We start from the raw sequence: 6048 nt of genomic DNA, 5'->3' as shown, positions 1-6048 counted from the left end.
AGCTATTCCATGAAACTCCATGTAATGCTGAATTAACTTATAATACATGTTTTGTGATATGCCTCTGTTTCTTCAATTGGGTTTATTATTTTTATTGGAGAAAATTGGCGCACGAATTCTTAAAGCCATTGGGGTTTATATTGTATATTTTAGAATTTTGAGTAAACCTGTTATTATGTTGAGTTATTCATGTAACAGAACAGCAGCAGTCTAAGATTATATACTTAAAATCTTTCTTGTGAAATACTGATTATAGCATTCCTCAATTTAAAAAGATACAGGAGAGTGTATGTTTCCAAAGGGTCATTATTGCTAACTACAAATTTGAAGTTTACGTTATTTAACAAAATTCAAGAAGTATTAGCCTATTACAAATATGTTTGTGTTACTTAAATATGTCCATATGTTTGTATAGAGTCTATAAAAATAAAATATTAAAATATGACATCTTTTAAGAACAAAGCACATGCATGAAGATGAAAACTACTCATTAAAGTAGAAAGAATTCAGTTATTGCATAATCATGAGAATTTAAAGAAAATGACAAGTGACTGAAGCATATCTCCATGTACAGTCTGTAAGGACACCATGTAGTACGAGATTAGTGTTTGTGTTAAGACAAATATTTAGGTTTAATTCTTTCATTAGAATTGCAGGAACATATTCAGTTATTGTTTAATTGGTTTTAATGTTTACTAGCAAATATTTTATTTGAAAACAATCAAAATTTTGAGTTCTTTATGGGACCCTATACTAGTTCTCTATTGTTGATTAACAAATTATTCCAAAATTTAACAGGTTAAAAGAACAAGCATTTATTATCTCACACTATGTGTAGACAAGGAACATGGGTGCAGCTGAGCTGAGTACATCTAGCTCAAGATCTCTAATGTTGCAGTCAAACTGTTGGCCAGGAAATTGACAATAGTTGAAGAATTCACCTCCAGAGTCATTGACATAGTTGTTGCCATGTGTCTGTTCCTTGCAGGCTTTTCAGACAAGGACCTCAGTTCCTCTTTATGCCACCTGAGTCTCTCCATAGCTAGAGATCTCACAAAATGACAGCTGGTTTCTACTAGTATGGATGATCCAAGAGTTAGAAGACTCTCAGTACGGAAGCCACAGACTGTCTTAGCCTATTCTTGTAATGATACAACACTATATGTGCTGTATTCTTTTCATTAGAAGTATGTCAGTAAGTCCTGTGGACACTCGTTAGGCGATTACACAAGGGTGTGAATACCAGGAGGAAAGGGTGCTGGGACTGTCTTAGAGACTGCCTCCTGTAGACTCTCATTTGTCTCTCAATCGTTAGGATTTTAACATTTATCTTAGAAATTAGAAAAATCATTTATTTATTTTGCCCTTAAATATGGGAATGTGTAATTTAGTGGCCTTCAGATAGTAAGAGAAATTTATCTATAAAATTTTGATGACATTTCCCAAGAAAAATCTTGAGAGTTGTCTGTAATATTTCTCTACATTCTGGTAGAGATTCTAAAATTTATACTGTTTAGCACTGTGTCAGTTCTAGTTATTATTGTGTCAATATAGTTTTGATTTTTGCCAGTCTACCATTTCTTATAATCCTTATGGCCTTTTAGCTTACTTTTACTGTATTTTATCATTTAAAGTGACAAAGCCTCTTCTTATCTCTTTCTAGACTTAAAGTCATATTCTGTTTTATAGAGTGAAGTGTGTATAAATCCTTTAACAATCGGCCTTCCAGTCTTATATTTATTGAAAATACTTTCCAGATGCTGATATTAGGTACACCGTCAGGATAATTTGTACTGATGTATTTTGACATATGTATTTTTTTCCTGTTTATAGATAATTAGTAAGTATTTTGGAGTGCTATATTTCAGACAGTAATTTTAACGATAACTTTATTCTTTGTAAAAATTATTTTTTTCACTGAAAGAGGAAAGGAAAATCAGTGTTTTTGTCTGTGTTTGTGTGCTATACAAATCAGGAAATTCTAAATCTATTCATTCTCCCCCATGTTTCTGCAGTAACATGGTTTAACTATTCGCATTTAATTTTTTTAAATGTCACTATTATATGGTGGACCTGTATGAGTTATTAACCTCTTAGTATTTTAATTAGTGATAATATCAGTTCTGCCTTAATAAGCGCACAAGAACTTCATTTCACATTAAAACATACATATTTTCTTATGAAACAAAGGATGCTACTGAGAAGAAAGCTATATGCTTGTTTATACTTCATCTTAATTCATGGTGTTGTTTCTCTCTTCACCACTAGTGTCAAAACATTATAGTGACATCCCTGACATATCCATTGCCCCCGAGTTCAACTGCACAAGAGGCTATCTCACATCAAGAGAAGCCAAAGCAGAGAGGTTTCAGATGCATATCTAAGAATGACATATTTATTTTCGTACTATGGGAAGATTTTAAAAACGTCTGTAAGCATATGCATCTTAACATTATTTGAACATTATGCTTTCTCATTATGTTTAGTTTGTTTCATTAAACCTGCTACTGACATATGTTAACAGTGAGGTTTCAGAATGCTGTTCCTTTATGAATAATTTTTATAGAGATGCTCAATGGCATTCTGGCTTGTTCCTTGGCCAGAAAAACACCAGACATAAGTATATTGTCAGGAGAAACAGCCGAAGTAGGGAAACCACACATGCTCACATTAACCCCTCAGAGGGGAAATAAACCTAACTCTGAAAAAGTGCTAGAATTGCCAAGATAATGCTATGTTAGCAAAAATTTATGAAACTTAGGTTCCAGTTGTCTTTGTGTGGTAACTGGAAATATGCAGGTATGATACAAAAACCTAACCATGTCAAAATATTTTACGTCATTCTAGAAATTTTATTCATGCTATATTTAGATCTGTGTATGAAACATCTTCCCCACAATTTTATTGTGGCAAATAAACAGAAAATTATATTAAAAGCTTTTGTGTGTGTGTAAAATGTAGCATACTCAAAAGCATTATTTTTTATTAGTATAATGGTGTACCAAATAATATTTTCTTCAATTCATGCCTGTAATTTGTAATTACTTAATGATTAAAGTGGAGGAAATGGAATGATATTTGGTGAATTATTTACGAGGTGCCTAGCAGTAGGGCAAGGGCCATTTTTCTGATAATATCTTCATGAAAACTTTATATCATTGCTATCTTACTGATTTTCCAAAGAAGGAAATTGAGGCTCAAGAAAATATGCAATCTGGCAAGGGTGAAATCAGTAATAAGTGACTCGGTTGATATTTAAATCTCCATCGAGAGTAAATATTATGGAGATTAGGGATTTCTTCTATAAATCGAATTGATGACCGCTACTTCTGTAAACTTCCTATCAAAGGTGCTTATACCTATGTAAGATTTTCAACATTGCATTGAAAAATCTGTTCTGTGTCTTTCTGTGTTTTATAAGTGTTATGAAGAGTCTCCATTGCCCAAAATATCATTAATTGTTCAGTATGTAGTAACTTCATTACTAGTACAAAAGATGAACAGTGCAGGAAGTCACACAAGCCAAGGGAGTTTACAGGGAGGTTAGGGAAACGTTCCGAAGGGGTAGCTGTGAGGACTATTGTTTATCAGGTTGGTGGTTTATGAGTCATCCCAAACATATGCAATGCTAATTAAGTAATATGAGCAACCTTCCTCAATGGTCACATGAATTTCGAATAACATCAAAGACTAAAAGTATAGTAAATGCACTATATCTTGTATGTTGTCAGTGATTACGATACTTACACTTTCAGTTCTCATAGTTTCCTTTTCTAGATATTGACTCTATTTAAGTTTTAAGTATAAATGACATATTTCTTTATTGTAATGCCCAACAACTTAAAAACGATGCCATATATTTTTTGCTTTATATTTGAACAATAACATATCAATATGACTGACTTTCCTTCACCAGAGTTCTGGTTGCCTTTCTTTTTTCTTTTTGAGAAAACAAATGAATTCATTCTTCACCATATTATGAAGTTTTCAGAATATGGTTTTAGTGTATCATCAACATAATTTATTGTACATTTTTAAAAATAGAATTATCTGTCCATTATATTCCTCTTCTAATTTAGATGATGTTAAGAATTATTTCAAAGCTGTCATTCTGGGATTTCTTTTCATTGTATTTTATTGTTCAAATCTTCCATCCTTTGTAACCTACATATTCTGCTTTCCAGGTTTCTCTCTTTGTAAAAGATGTGCTTAACAACTCAATTACTTGAGTCTTAGATGTCCGAAAATATCTTTCTTTATTCTCCCATATTTGATTGCTGTTTTGTCTGGGTTTCGACTTTTAAGTTCAAGATAATTTTCTTTTAGATCTTTATTTCATTGTTTTCCTAACATTTGGTATATCTGATAACAGGCCTGATGCCATTCTGATTCTTATTTCTTTTGTATCCATATTCTTCCCATCTCTTAGATATGTGAATATTTTCTTAGTTGTGGATTTTCTGAAATTTCAGCAATAAAAAGAAAATATTGGTCGTATTTAATTAATCCATCTTGATGCCAGTATTTCTAAGGATGCAAGTCGTTCTATAACTTAGAAAATATTTTGTATTGTTTGTTTGATTTTTCTAACCTACACTTTATAACTTTTCTTTCTGGAAATCCTCTTAACTATATGTTAGGTATTATAACTTTTTTTTATTTATTTTATATTATTTTCTGTTATGCATTTACTTTTCCCTCAACATTCTTGGAGAAATAATCTCTTAGACTTTCTCCTGCTATTTTTGTTACTATATATACTTTTTAAAACTGTCAAATATTTATGAAAGTTACTGTGACTGGTAGATAAGAGTCAAAATAAACTTTTGAAATAGCTCATTGAAAACAATTTTTTGTTCTTAAAGTTTACCTATAAAGTTTACCTTAAAGTTTATACATTTTAGGCTAGATTTCACAGATGATTAGTAGCTTAATATATTTTTAAATGTTCAATATTTCAGAAATAACATATTTTAATATGTTCATACCACACTACAAAAAAATATGTGAGATTTGCCAAAGAAAAAGGAATCTTGTCACCAAGTTTTTTATAAATATTATGTCATATTACAATATGAAATGTGAAAAGTATTTCAGTAAAGAATATTTGTTATGGTTAATAAATAGTTTGCAAAACTATTTTATACAGCATTGTTTTCCAGTGCTTATTAATATTTTTGACCTACTGGATGGAATAGTTTCAATAATGTTCCCCCAAAATAATAGCTGTAGAAAGTGAATACAAATCCAAGTAAGATTGTGTGGGATATTATGAAAAGAAATAACAAAAATATTCTGGAGTTCAAGGATTTATTTTTTAAAGCATTAGGCTTTGTCATACTTTCTAGAAGCATTTAGTAAAGCAATTTTATCCCATGTTTTAAGATATAGGACTTTGATTTATTTTTTGTCAAGGAATATATTTAACATTTCAGAATAAACAATAAGATATGACTTTATTTGACAGAGAGATTAAATATTAAGTTTGAGTCACTTTGTGACACAGATTTAATGAAAGAGAGAGCACAGGTCAGTAATTCTCAGACAAACACAAAGTGTGACTTATGAAGTGAGTAAGGATGAAAAGAAGCCATCTCTTTTGAAATATAGGATTTCATAACTTAAAATATATGTATATATTTATGCAAGTAATCAGCATGTGTATTGTGCAGTAGTCACTCTTCATAAATAGAGCTCTTCAGTCCTTTACTATCAATAGGCAATAGTCTGTTTAGAATAAAAGATACAATTAAGTTTAGTCATATGTTGAGTTTTGAATAATGCAAACAAGTTACCCTAATTGCCTCATAAATTCTTTCAATGAACAGGTAACAGTAATCAGAGCAATGTGCATCTGAATATTTGAAGACCACGTTTGCCCTTCAGAAAAAAAATGTACGTTAACATGAGATTGTACATTTTTACCTAATTTGTCTTGATGAGATTTGAATTTTATGCAAGTGCTTGCACCTGTACATTTTATGAGCTCTACATATATACAGCTTAGGAAGCTAAAGGTGATGCAATTGTTTACTACTATTACTGTTA

The sequence above is a fragment of the Pteropus alecto genome, unplaced genomic scaffold (assembly GCF_000325575.1).
Source record: "Pteropus alecto unplaced genomic scaffold, ASM32557v1 scaffold17, whole genome shotgun sequence".
Taxonomy (NCBI): Eukaryota; Metazoa; Chordata; class Mammalia; order Chiroptera; family Pteropodidae; genus Pteropus; species Pteropus alecto.
This window is presented reverse-complemented; position numbering follows the sequence as displayed.